The following is a 14,526-nucleotide window of genomic DNA, read 5'->3' on the forward strand; positions in this document are numbered from 1 at the left end:
TCTCTCTTTCAAATTCTTGGTCTCTTTTTCCATCAACTGTTAATGCATGCATCTATGTATTTGTGTGTGTGTGTGTGTGTGTGTGTGTGTGTGTGTGTGTGTGTGTGCATGTGCATTCCCAAACATAGCCTGTTTCATCAGCACAATGGTATTTGTATGTATGGGTCAAGGCTGACCATCTGGCACTGTACAATCAATTGTTGTGCTCTTCTTTGGGGAGAGTCATCTCTCTTGCTCCTAGCTTTACTCAGTTGCCTAAACTTCTTTGTATAGGACTGAGGCCTCATGGGTTTTTCTCCATAAAGTTTTGTGTGTCTGTTAGTGTTATCCTTGTTTAGCTCATATTGGTGAGACATCATGAGTGTAGCATCTAATGTTATTAGAGAACACAATCTCACTGTCAAGTCCCTGATCCTCTGGTTATTATAATCATTTTGTTCCCTCTTCTGCAATGTTCCCTAAGCCTTAAGTATGGGAGTGTCTGACAGATGTATCCACTGGGACTGAAATCCACAATTCTGTATATTTATTGATTGTGGTGATCGCCATTTGTTGCAAAGTTTCCTTGATGTGGGGTGAAGACTGCATTTATTTGTGTGTCGTTCTTCATGCTGCAATGATGGAGGGCCTGTGCTCCACATCTGGTGTGTCAATCCAGATGCTTCTTGCCTCCAGACAAGAACATATGGACCTTGAGATCAATGGTTTCAAGGTCATATTTCTTGCTGAGGGACAGATTTAAGTGCTCAGAGGTGAGGCTCCTGGCTTGGGCACTAAGTCAGGTTCCCAGCCTCTCTGAGGAAGGTGGGAAATGAGTTCCCACACGCCAAGATGTTACAGTTAGCTCTTTTTAAAATAAGACTGAGAGTCTCAAAAAGCAGTGGAGACTCGGGAGCTCCACACGTGTTACAGTTCCTTGTTTGAGCCACTGCACCAAGCACAGCAACAGAAACAGGCGAATGTCCGAAAGCCACTGCCAGACAGTTGAGAGGCTGGCCTGGCGGTGCTTCACTGGAGGTTAGCACCTAGCTATTGGCAGTGGTTGACCAGGCCCCAGTGGCTGTGAAGGAAGTTGTGCCATTGCTCTCTAACCACTTTGCATCCAGCTGCAGTTCCTAGTCCACGCCCCTCCCCTGAGAATAAATGGAGCCTCAGACAGTCATGGTGGCAGAATGTTGAGGAAGAGAGCACAAGCCAGAGCATGAACATGAGCCCACAAGCCAGCCAGCCTTCAGTTATAAACCTTGGGCAGTGGGTTTGAGGGTGAATGTGTCTGACTCACTAGGGCTAAGGGTGCCAGGATACTTAATCTACATATACTGATATAGTAGCTCGCTTGCATGAAATACCACAGAGCCCTACCACAAGAAGAAAACAGCAGTTAATTATTCCATGTGTAAGGGGATGATTTCTAGGACTACATGACACCCCTTACAAAATCAGGGGTTACCAGATAAGGTGGAGTGAAAACCCTGCTAAGAAAGGGAGTCCATCTTCATAGACCAAGAGTGAAACAGCTATCTGGAAAAGTCAGTCTTCAACCTTATCCAACAGAGTCCCACATTTGTGAGTATAAGGACAAATGTTTATAGATTGTTCTTGATGATTATGCTGGGTTTTTTTTTTATCTTGGTTGTCGGTTCTTCTCCAATAGCCATGACTTCACTAGCAATGAATAGTTGGCTAGATTTATAATACAAGGCTTGGTATCCTTTGTCTTAAGCAGATCTTAAATCCAATTAGTGAGTAGTTGGTTACTGCCAGGTATGTGTGCCACTACTGCATCTGGAGGGTTATTGTGCAGAATTGGTCATTCATGTGGTTCATAGGCTTCATAGCTGGTAGGAATGTTGGCTGCCTCCCTCCTTTGAAAGCTTGCATGGTACTTTCTGGTACCATGAAAGCTAGGCCTCAGCAGGGTCGGGGGGCATTCTGGTCAGTTCGCTCAGGGGCCTCTTGGCCCTCTTTCTGAAGTGCCTGGTGTCTTTAACAATAGGGACTTAGCTTCTACCTCTAGAATATAACAAAATGCGATAGCAATAGGCTATATGTTTGGTAAGTTTCTTAAACAGCTCTAGCCAACAATCAAAAGAGAGCTTCTTACGACTGGTATTGGTATTTTTGTTAGGTAGCATTGTCTCTGACTCTTGAACACAGCACTGTCATCTTAGATTCAAGAAGTTCATTAATCTAAAGACATTTGTATTTATACACGGAATCGCATGATTTATGGGTTTATTGATGTTTAAGTAAAGACTTAGAGTATTATGGTTCCCTGTGGCCTTTCAGCATTCATATCATTTTATCAGCCTACCTTCTCCTGTATTTACCTCCCTGCCCTTCACTTAAGGAGCCCCATCCTTTCCCCATTTCTCCCATCTGATCACTTGTATCATTCTGTTCTCTTTGCCCTCCTACCACCACGGTGGTATGGTTTTCTCAATTGGTATGATATTGTACTCCAAACCCGTCTGTTTTAAATTTCTATTGCAATAAAAAAAAATTAATACAAGTTTTATGGCTTATAGCACTGAAATGTTATTACTTTATTGCTTTTAGAGGCCAGTATTCTGAAATGTATTGCACTACAATAAAATAGGTGTTGCAAAAGCTACATTCCTTCTGGGAACTCTGGGTTGCAATCCATTCCCTTTCCTTTTATAACTTTTGTATGGCTGGTTAGTTACATTGTTTGTTTGTTTGTTTGTTTGTTCATTCGTTTTTTATGGCACTTGAGATCAAACTCAGTATTTTGTTGTACTAGTCAAGTACTCTACCACCTTACTGTGTACCCATACCCTATTACACCTTTCTGAGACCACATGCACAACTTGCTCCATGCTTCCTTCCTTCATTTTCAAAACCAGCAAGAGAACATCATCACTCGGGCACTGGTTCCATTTTATAGGAACTCCTGTGAATTTATGTGACCAATCTATGCAATTAAAGCTATCATACCATTTTAGAATACTTAATCCCATCTTCCATATACTTTTTTCTGTATGAAGCAAGATATTAAGACATGTGTATGTTTCAAGAAAGGAACATTACCCTATCTTCTAGAACTTGTGGTAAGCAGATGTGGTTGGAACTACTGAGATTTCTCTACTTTTCTCTACTTTTCTACTCAGTCTTTGCTATTGCTTTGACAAAAATGTACCTGTATTGTAACACACCCATTCATTTAATATATAGGGCATGTAGGATGCCTAGTCTTATTTAAAATCCTATTTAAAAATCTACATTTTCTAGCCTTGTGTAGACATTAAAACTAAGGCTCTTGCAAAGGTGAAATTGGTAAACGCCTGAATGTCAGCTTTGAATTCAGCACCTGTTCGTAATTCTAATGTCTCCTTTCTTCACTCCATTTCTCTTCCTTCTCACTCTCTTTTGTTTTTCTTTCTGATATGAACCACACTAATAATTATAATCCAACAACCCCGAACTTTATCATTATATTTTATGATAATCATTGCTTTCTCCGAGAGTTAGGGACTTCAGAGAAATGAGTGGCTCCAAAAGAATACTGATATATATTTCTGACTTCCCAGGAATAACCTGGTAATGTAGGAACAATTCAAGTAAGAACCTCCATTCCCACATGAATTAAAAACATTTATGCCAAAACAGTGGTATTTTGTGTTCTATGGTGATGTATTCTGCTTGATTTTGGGCCTGAGCATGTGACTTGTTTTGTCTCATGAGTTTTCTACAGAAGTAATACCAAAAAAAAGATAGATGAAAAGTACTTAAGAGATTGGCTTTTAATTTTCTCATTTTTCAGCAACGAACAAGAAAATATATCAGGACTATGTTGGAGGATAAGAAAAAGGTAGAGGAGAAATAGCTCAAACAAGTCGACTGATGTAAAGCACCCTAGATCAGCTAGAACATGTCTTAAAACAGAAGTGTATTGCTGTATTGCTTTTGGTAACTGAGCTTTTGACATGGCTTCTACTGGAATAAAATCAGATTACCCTTGAGCAATTAAATGGTTTGCAAAGCATGTGACCAATTGCCACCGAGGTGGAGATACATGAGCAACAAATGATTCCTGCTCAGTGGTACCAAGGCTTTGAGGTTGATTGCTTTGCATCACATTTGTGGCATTAATTTAAAAATATAAAACATTTGTGATGAAAATGTTTATCTTGCTTTGTCTTTCCTCAATGAGCCAGCAAAGATTCTTTTTTCATACTCAATAGGTTCTCTTCACTTGATTGTTTGTTTGCTGTGCTTTTGGTTTTATTCATTTATTTTCTTTTTAGAAACTAACTTTGGCATTCTTGGCCTTTGAAGCTATTGGGATTTTTGTTTTGGTTTGGTTTTAACTTTGTTTGCTTTGTTTTATTTCATTACCCATCGTGTTTTGTAACTTGCTGCCTATTTTCGCGTAGGGGTATTTTTATTAATTTATTTATTCACTGTACATCCCAGTTGTAGCCCCCTCCCTCCTCTCCTTCCAATCCTATGTTCTCTTCCTCTTCTCCAATTTCTCAGAAAAGAGGAGCCCCCCTACCCACCCACCCCAGCCCATCAACTTGCATCAGGACTAAGCATGTCATCTTCTCCTGTGTTCTGGAAGGCAGTCCCACCAGGGGGAAGTGATCAAAAAGCAAGCAACAGAGTCCAGTTGGAGACAGACCTTACTCTCCTAACTAAAGGACCCACTTGAAGCCTGAGCTGCCCATCAGCTACATCTGTATAGGAGGCCTAGGTCCAGTCCTTGCATGATCCTTGGTTGGTGCTTCAGACCCCACAAACCCCTCTGGGCCCTTGTTAGTTGCCTGTGTTGGTCTTCTTGTGGAGCGCCTATCACTTCTAGGTCTTTTTATCCATCCCCACACTTTTTCGCAAGATTCCCTGCGCTTTATCCAAGGTTTGCCTCTAAGTCTCAGCATCCATTTCAAACCACTGCTGGGTGAAGCCTCTCAGAGGACAACTCTGCTAGGTTCCTGTCTGCAAGCATAGCAGAATATCATTAACAGTGTCAGGGGTTGGCTCTACTCCATAGGGCAGGCCTTGGGTTGTGCTATGCATTGGTTGGACATTCCCTCAGTTTATGCTCTATCTTCTCTATCATTTCTGGTAGCCAGGGTGAATTTTGGGTGGATGTTTTCATGGGTACGTTGGTGTTCTCTCTCCTCTAGGAGTCTTGTCTAGTAAAAAGGTGTCCTTTTCAGTCTCCATGGTCCTTGATATTAGTAGTCTTAGCTAGGGTCCCCCTCATATCCTCCCAGAAGCCTACTCTGACTTAGGTCTCTAGCTTGTCACTGAGATGCCCCCAACCACAGTTTTCCTTTTTCTCTGCAGGCCCTCTGTCCTCCTGCCACCAATCTCTCCAGATCTCATCTCTACCATTATTTCTCCCTGAGTTCTATCTCCTGCCTTATTCTCTCTCCTCAACCACTACCTCTGGCTATTCTATTTTCCCTTCTGAGTGAGATATAAGCATATTGCCTTGATTCTTCTTTGTCATTTTTCTTCTTTGGGTCTGAAAATTGTACTATGTTTATCCTATAATATATGGCTAAAATCTGCTTGTAAGTGAGTACATACCATGTGTGTGTTTAGGATGATCTTGTCTGGTTCTATCCATTTTCTGCAAATTTTGTCATGTCCTTGTTTTTGATAGCTGAGTAGTATTCCACTATGTAAGTGTACCACAGTTTCTTTATCCATTCTTCAGTTGGAGGACATCTAGGTTGTTTCCAGATTCAGGCTATTACAAATAAAGCTGCTAGGAACATAATTGAGTAGATGTCCTCCTCACTGTAACATAGAGCGTCTTTTGGTTCTACGTCCAGGAGTGGTATATCTGAGTTTGAGGTAGATCTATTCCCATATTTCTGAGAAAGCTCCCCATATATTTCCAAAGTGGTTGTACAAGTTTGCACCCCCACCAGGCACAGAGGAGTGTTCCCCTTTCTTCCCATCCCAGTCAGCATATACTTTCACTTGAGTTTCTTATCCTAACCATTCTGATGGGTGTAAGATGAAATCTCAAGAGTTATTTTGATTTGCATTTCCCTGATGACTAAGGACGTTGAGCATTTCTTTAAGTACTGCTAGGCCACTGAAGATTCCTCTTCTGAGAATTCTCTGTTTAGCTTTGTGCCACGTTTTTAATTTGATTATTTGGTTTGGTGGTGTTGAATTTTTTTTTTTCAGTTCCTTATATATTTGGGATATTAGCTTTTTGTCAGATGCGGAATTAGTGAAGGTCTTTTCCTAATCTGTAGGCTGCCATTTCATTCTATTGTCTGTGTCCTTTGTCTTACAAAAGCTTTTCATTTCAAGAGGTTCCATTTATTAATTGTTGATCTTAGAGCCTGAGTTGTTGGTTTTCTGTTCAAGAAGTTGTCTCCTGTGCCAACGAGTTCAAGGCTCTTCCCCACTTTTTCTTCTAATAGATTTATTGTGTCTGGTACTATATGGAGGTCTTTGATCCACTCAGACTAGAATTTTTTGAAGAATGATAAATATGGATCTGTTTGCATTTTCTACATGTAAACATTCAGTTAGACCAGCACCATTTGTTGAAGATGCTATCTTTTTTCCATTGTATGGTTTTGGCTTCTTTGTCCAATAGCAAGTGTCCATAAATGTGGCTGTACTAGTTCGCATTCCTACCAGCAATGAAGGAGTGTTCTCTCTCTCCACATCCTTGCCAGCATGTGGTGTTGCTTGAATTTTTTAATCTTAGCCATTCTGATGGGTGTAAGATGGAATTACAGAGTTGTTTTAATTTGCATTTCCCTGATGACTAAAAAGGTGGAGCATTTCTTTAAGTGTTTCTCAGCCATTTGATATTCTCCTGTTGAGAATTCTCTTTTTAGTTCTGAGTGCCATTTCTCAATTGGGTTATTTGGTTTGGTGGTGTTTAATTTCTTGAGTTCTTTATATATTTTGGATATTAGCCCTTTGTCAGTTGTAGGGTTGGTAAATATTTTTTCCCAGTCTGTAGGCTGTCACTTTGTTCTCTTGACAGTGTCTCCTGCCTTGCAGAAGCTTTTCAGCCTCATGAGGTCCCATTTATTAATTGTTGACCTTAAGGCCTGGGCTGTTGGTGTTCAGGAAGTTGTCTCCTGTGCCAATGTGTTCCAGGCTTTTCCCCACTTTTTCTTCTAACTGACTTAGTGTCTCTGTTTTTATGTTGAGGTCTTTGATCCACTTGGATTTAAGTTTTGTTGCACTACTACATCTTGAAAACAGGTCACTATTGCAGACCAGAGCATTTATAGCAGGGTTGGTATTTACCTTTCTCCTTTGGTAGCAAAAAGAGTACCTTTAAGAACCATGAATACTAGTCAGCAGGTATGAAGGTATGCATTAGCCTTACTTCTCCAATGTCCAGTGAATTGTGTAGGTGTTGTCCTCAGCAACAGGGTCTTGCCATCAGTTTGTGGAGAGGAACAAATAACCTTAGCAATAGCCTGGATTTGGCCTTCCCATTGGGGTCCCTTTGGTCAAAAACTCAATTAGATGTAATCCATTGCCAGTACTGGAAGCTTTATTTGGTGATGAGAGATTTCCAGATGAGAAATTGTCTCCTCTATTATTTGATTTTATTTTGATCACTTTCATATATTTGCATATTTTAGAAATATCTACTGTATTAGGTTTCCATATAAGCCCTCAAATGAACCTCAGTTTTAGCTTTCCCTCTCTGTAATCTCTCCCGAACTTCATTCTTCCTACTTCATTCTTCCTTCTCTCCCCCCATTTGATCCTCCCATTCCAGCCTCCTCATTCTTCTGTCTATTCTATCTATTGAACTGTCTATTCTATTTTGCACTTCCTTCAGTGATCCACCCCTGTCCCAGTTTCTTACTCTATTATCTACTCTCTGTGGTCATATGGATTGTAGTTTGCTTATCAAAGACTTAACAACTAACATGCAAGTGAATACATATCACATCTGTCTTTGCAGGTCTTCATTACTGGACTCGGGATAATTTTTTTCTACATCCATACATTTAACTGATCATTTCAAGATTTTATTTTATTAGCAGCTGTGTAATATTCTATTGTGTAAACTTATTTATCCATTCATCCATCGACAGAAATCTAGTCTCTTTCCAGTTTTTGGATATTATGAATAGAGCAGCAATGAACATGGTTCAGCAAATGTATCCATAGTAGGATGGAGAGTCCTTTTGGTTTATTCCCACGATTGGTATAGTTGGATCTTGAAGTATGTCTATTCCTAGCTTACAGAGAAACCCCCACACTGATTTTCATAGTGGTTGTACAAGTGTACACTTCCATCAATAAAGGATGAGTTTTGTCCTTACTGCACATGATCTATCATGTGCTTTGTTGTCCTTGGCCACTCTGACAGTGTAAGATGAAATCTCAAAGTAGTTTCAATTTGCATTCCTCTGATAACTAATGATGTTGAGCATTTTAAATTCTTCTCAGTCATTTCTGTTTTATCTTTTGAGAACTCTCTGTTAAGTTCTGTACCCCATTGGGGTAGGCACTATTTGTTTTCTTGATGTCCAGCATTTTTTAGTTCTTTATATATTTTTTGTTAATAGTCCTCTATCAGATGTGTAGCTGGTTGAAAAAATCTTTTCCCATTCTGCAGCCTTCCATTTTGTCTGATGAGTGTTGACCTTTGTCACACAGAAACAAACGATAGTTCTTAGTGCTTCTGCTATCAGTGTTCTACTCAGAAACTTTTCCTGTATCAATGAGTTGAAGACTGAGTCAATGAATTGGCGACTGTTTCTCCCTTTCTTTTCTATGAGATTCAGTCCGTCTGTCTTTATCTTTATGTCTTTGATTTATTTGAAGTTGGGTTTTGTACAAGGGTGATAAATGTGAATGTTTCCATTCTTGTACATTTAGCCACGCATTTTGACCAGAACCATTTGTTGGAAACGCTGTCTTTTTTTCCAGTGTGTATTTCTGGCTTTTTAAAAACTGATTTCTCCCTCCCCTTTTTAAAATATTATTAAATTTACCCATTTAATCATATTATATCCCAGCCATGTTCTCCTTCTTCTTCCCTCCTGGTCTCTCCCTCCCACCTTCTTCCCCTTCTCCTCAGAAAAGAAGAGCCTCTCCCCTTACAAACCTACCCTGAAACATCAAGTCACATCAGGACTAAGCACATCCTCTTCCCCTTAGTCCAGAAAGACATCCCAGTTAAGGCAAAGTGATCCAAAAATAGCTAATAGAGTCCATGTCAGATATGAGCCCCACCCCTGCGCTTGCTAGGGGACACACATGAAGAATAAGACCTCCTATCCTTTCCCCCTATCCTCCACAAGAGTTCCTGAGCTCTGCCTAATATTTGGCTGTGGGTCTCAGCATCTCTTTGATCTGCTGCTGTGTGGAACATCTCACAGGACAATTATACTAGGTTTCTGTCTGAAAGCATAGCAGAACATCATTAATAGTGTCAGGGGTTGGCTTTACACTAGGGTGCATCTCAGTTTGGGTCAGTCATTGGCTGATCATTCCCTCAGTCTCTGCTCCATATTTATCCCTGCACATCCTGTAGGCAGGGTAAATTTGGGGCTGAAGGTTTTACGTGTGGGTTGGTGTCCCCCTCCCTTCACTGAATGTCCCACCTGGCTAAGAGGTGGCCACTTCAGTCTCAGTTAGAGTCACCCCCATATCCTCCCAGGTGCCTACTTTATCACAGGTCTCCAGCTTGTCACAAAGATGTTCTCCCCCCTTGGTTTGCCTTCTCTCTCCCAGCCCTCTCATCTCACACCTCTGCTCTCCCCACATCAGGTGCCTATAAGTGAATGGACATACGTCTGGGTCTTCAATTCAATTCCACTGAGCCAAGGTATCTGTTTTTATATCAATATCATGCTGTGTTAATTACTATAGCTTTGTAGTGCAACTTAAAATCAGGGATGGTGACAGCACCTACAGTTCTTTTATTATTCAGAATTTATTTAGCTATCCTGGGTGTGTGTGTTTCCATAGAGATCTGAAAATTATCCTTTCAATTTCTGTGGAAAATTTGTTGGAAATTGACGGATATTACATTCAATCCATAGATTGCTATTGGTAGGGTGGCTGTTTTCCCTAAATTTATCCTATCAATCCATGAACATAGAAGATTGTTCCATCTTCTGATATCTTCTTCATTTTCATTTTTCAATGTCTTAAAGTTTTTTATTTTATATGACTTTCACTTACTTAGATAGAGTTGCCTGAAGATACTTTATTTTATTTTATTTTTGAAGCTATTATGAAATATATTGTTTCCTTGATTTCATTTTCAGTGCACTTGTCATTTGCATGTAAGAAGCGTACTGTGGTGGTTTGAATAGGTATGGCCCTTATAGACTCAGAGTTTGGCCCATGGAGAGTGGTACTATTAGAAGGTGTGGCCTTGGTCGAGGAAGTGTGTCACTGTGAGGTAAGCCTTAAGGTCTCCTATGCTCAAGCTCCATCCAGTAAGGCACACAGATCTCTTCTGCTGCCTGTAGATCAAGATATAGAACTCTCAGCTCCTCCAACACCATGTTTGCCTACACACTGGCATACTTCTTGCCATGATTATAATGGATTAAACCTCTGAAACTGTAAGCCAGCCACAATTAAATACTTTTCATTTAATTTATAAGAGTTGCCTTGGTCATAGCAATAAAGCCCTAACTAAAACAGGTGTGTTGTTGTGTGTTAGTTTTTGTATTGTGCTATTTTTCTAAAAGAATTTGTCAGCTGTAGTTTCCTGGTGGAGTTTTTAGGGTCGCTTATGTACACAATTATATCATCTGCAAATGAAGACATCTTACTTTTCTAGTTTTTTGTAACCCCTTGGTTTCCTTCAGTTGTCTTATTGCTCTAGCTAAGACTTAAGGTACTGTGCTGAATAGATATGGAAAGAAAGGGCAATGTTGTGTTGTTCCTGATTTGAGTTTCTCTTTATTCATTCCTATGGGCTTTCTGTAAATCACCTATATATGTGGAGTTATGCTCCTTGTATCCCTAGCAGTAATAAAAATTGTCCCAACAGAAACAAGCCCAGGGCCAGATGGTTTTAGTGTAAAATTCTATCAGACTTTCAAAGAACACTTAATGCCAATACTCCTCCAATTATTCCACAGAATTGAAACAAAAGGAATGTTTCCTAATTTGTTTTACAAGGCCACAGTTATCCTGATACCCAAGCCACATAAAAAAAAAATCAACAATGGCAGGGAATAACAGACTAATTTCTCTTATGAACATAAATGTAAAAACTTCTCAATAAAATAGTTGCAAACAGGAACCAAGAACACATCAAAAAGGTTGTCTACCATGATCAAGTAGGCTTCATCCCAGAGATACAAAGATTGGTCAACATAAATAATCAATAAATATATTCCACCATGTAACAGACTGAAAAGACCAAAACAACAACAATGAAAAAAACACATGATCATCTCATTAGATGTATAAAATGCTTTTGATAAAATCTTACACTCCTTAATGATAAAAGTACTGGAGAGATTAGCAATATAAGGGATATACTTAAATATAATAAATGCAATTTACACCAAGCCTGGAGCCAATATCAAATCAAATGAAGAGAAACTCAAGGCAATTTCACTAAAATTAGGGACAAGAAAAGGTTGGTCACTCTCTCCATACCTATTTAATATAGTATTTGAAATCTTAGCTAGGGAAATGAGAGAAATTAAGATCAATTGGAGACAAATTGGAAAGGAAGCAGTCAAGTTATCTTTATTGGAAGATGGAAGGATAATACACATAAATTACCCTAAAAACTGACCAAAAAATTCAGCAAAGTAGCTGGACACAAAATTAGCTCACAAAAACAAAAACAAACAAACATAAAACCAGTGGATTTTCTATAACAAATGACAGACTAAGGAAGAAATCAGGGAAACAACACTTTTCACAATAGCCTCAAATAATAAAAAATATATTGGGATATACCTAACCAAACAAGTGAAAAACCTATATAATTTTAAAAAGCATTAAGACATTGAAGAAAGAAGCTGAAGCATGCATCTGAAGTGAAAAGATCTTCCATGTTCGTGGATCAGAAGGATTAACATAGTAAAAAATGACTGCCTCATCAAAAACAATCTACAGATTCAGTGAAATCCCTATTAAAATTCTAAAATAATCCTTTACAGGTCTTGAAAAGATGATTTTCAGTTTCATATGGAAACACAAAAACCCATGGATAGCTAAAATAATTTTGAACAATAAAAGAATTGTGGGAGGAAACACTATCCCTGATTTATAGTTGCACTACAGAGCTATAGTAATAAAAAGCAGCATGGTGCTGGCACAAAAACAGACACAGTGATCAGATGAATCAAATTGAAGACCCATATATAAATCCACATAAATCGACATGTTCTTGGACAAGAAGAATACAAAGTCCTCTAGATCAACAAAATTGACACACATATAAACTCGCAGGTACTGACACAGCATGCACAGGGACTGCACAGGTCTGTACCAGTTGAAGTCCTAAAGCTAAAAGGATGAGTGGACACATACCCCTATTCCTAATCCAAAAACTATTACTTGAAAATGAAATTTTAGTTTCCTTCACAGGGGAAACGACGTATTCTTAAGGTTACGTTGCATGCCCAGCAATAGACAGCCAACAGAAAATGAACCCAACAGCTTTTTGGAGGTTCCTTGTCACATAGTGTCATGTCAGGCCTCTTTCTTTGTTTTTAATTTTATCTTATTGTTTTTTACTTTACTTTTATTTTGGTTTTCATCTCTATTTTCATTTGATAGGTCTTTGCAAATATCTTATGGCTTCCCCTTTGATAGTTTTGTTGTGAGATTCCTGAGTGCACAAATGAATAGGTCTCTCTTTTTGTGCCTTCCCTTGGGCTCTTATTCTTCTGTTTGTTTTGTCTAATTCTAATGTGTTAGTTTGTATTATATTCCTATAAAAAAAACTTGCTTGTTTTTTTAATGAGAGGCAGAAAGGGATCTGAATGAAATGAGTACTGGAGGGGAGCTGGGAAGGGTAGCGGGGGGAGAAACCATAATCAGGATGTATTATGTGAGAAAAAAATCAATTTTCCTCTTTTTTTTTTTGTGAAGTCCATTATTTTTTTGGCCAACTACTACAAAACATGAGACCTGCCCTAGAGTGGTGGATATACCCAATGTCACTCCATTTTAGAAAACTGAATTTCGTCTCCCAGCCAGGTATAATGACAGTTCAATTGTTGACTTTTATCCTGGTGAGTTTTCACTCCTTTCTTCATTCATTAACTTAAAATTATAACAAAATTAAAAATAAGATAAAACAAAAACTGTCACATTTATCTTGGACAAGAGAAATCAACCAAAGGAAAAGAGCCAACAAAAGGCACAAGAGTCAGAAATCCACTTGCAAGAACACTCTCAGAAATCCCATAAAAATACTAAACTGGAAGCCGTAATATAAACAAATGCAGAGAATCTGGTGCAGACCTGAGCACTCGCTGCACGCGCTGCATCAGTCCTGGTGAGTTCATACGAGCTTTGCGCGTGTTGATTTAGAGCGCCTCGTTTTCATGGAGCCCTCCATTCCCTTTGTCTCTTACATTCTTTCCACCCCTCTTTCTGGTTCCCTGATCCCTGAGGGGAAGGATTTGATGGGAACATCCCATTATATAATGTTGGAGCCCATATTTGCGAGGCAGGAACTATTGAGGACTTGCTTACCCTGTCTTGGCAGAGTTTGGTCGTCGACTATGCCTGCATCCAACCAAGCTTGTCCTTTTTTAGGCAGAATTCTGTCTGTGGTAAAAATGAGGACATTTTTCCCAGTGGCTTGCTTGCCACATTTGAAGTCATCTCCATAAGGAGGTTATTTGATGCTCATCATCTTCTTTAAGGTAGGCTGAGTGTTGCCAGGAGTTAACTTGTCTTGTTGTCAAAGAAACTTTGGAATAATAAAAACATATTTAAATGCCATATTCTGTAGGTTTCTGAGACTTTTAAAGACCTTATTTAACTATTTTACCTTATATATCTATAGAAGGCCAAAGATGAGGCTCCAATGTTATTGAGAGTGTTGGGTGACTGTTCAGGCAGTAAACAGTCTCTGTCATTTTTTCATTTTGGAAGCTGCTAACCTGCACTTCCTGTCCACTCAGGTATTTAAGTTTTATTCTTTCTCAAGTCTCTGATGGGGTTGAAGACCAGATAGTTTAGTCTTACAATTAAGCTTAATTGGTTAGGGGTTAAGATGTTTTTAGATCAAGATTGATGTTCTAAGTTAATAAAGATAAGATATGATAGATATTGATTTCCATTCAGAAATTTAGACCCAACAAGATAGGAAAGATGTTTACTTCAAGTTTGCCAAATACAAATAGCCAAATCACTATGAATGTAACATTTATATAATTCCTGATTGTTTTGTGGTTCTTCCTGCTGTATGTAGTTTATTTTATTCATGTGTAATAATATAAATGTATATATTAAAAAAGAAAAATAATTTTTAAAAAAAGAAGCATCCCATTTAGGACTGAGTGTTGCACAGTTTTGCGCTCTTGGTGTAATCTGTAATGTGTGGCTGTG

Source organism: Acomys russatus, chromosome 23, assembly GCF_903995435.1.
Source record: "Acomys russatus chromosome 23, mAcoRus1.1, whole genome shotgun sequence".
Lineage (NCBI taxonomy): Eukaryota > Metazoa > Chordata > Mammalia > Rodentia > Muridae > Acomys > Acomys russatus.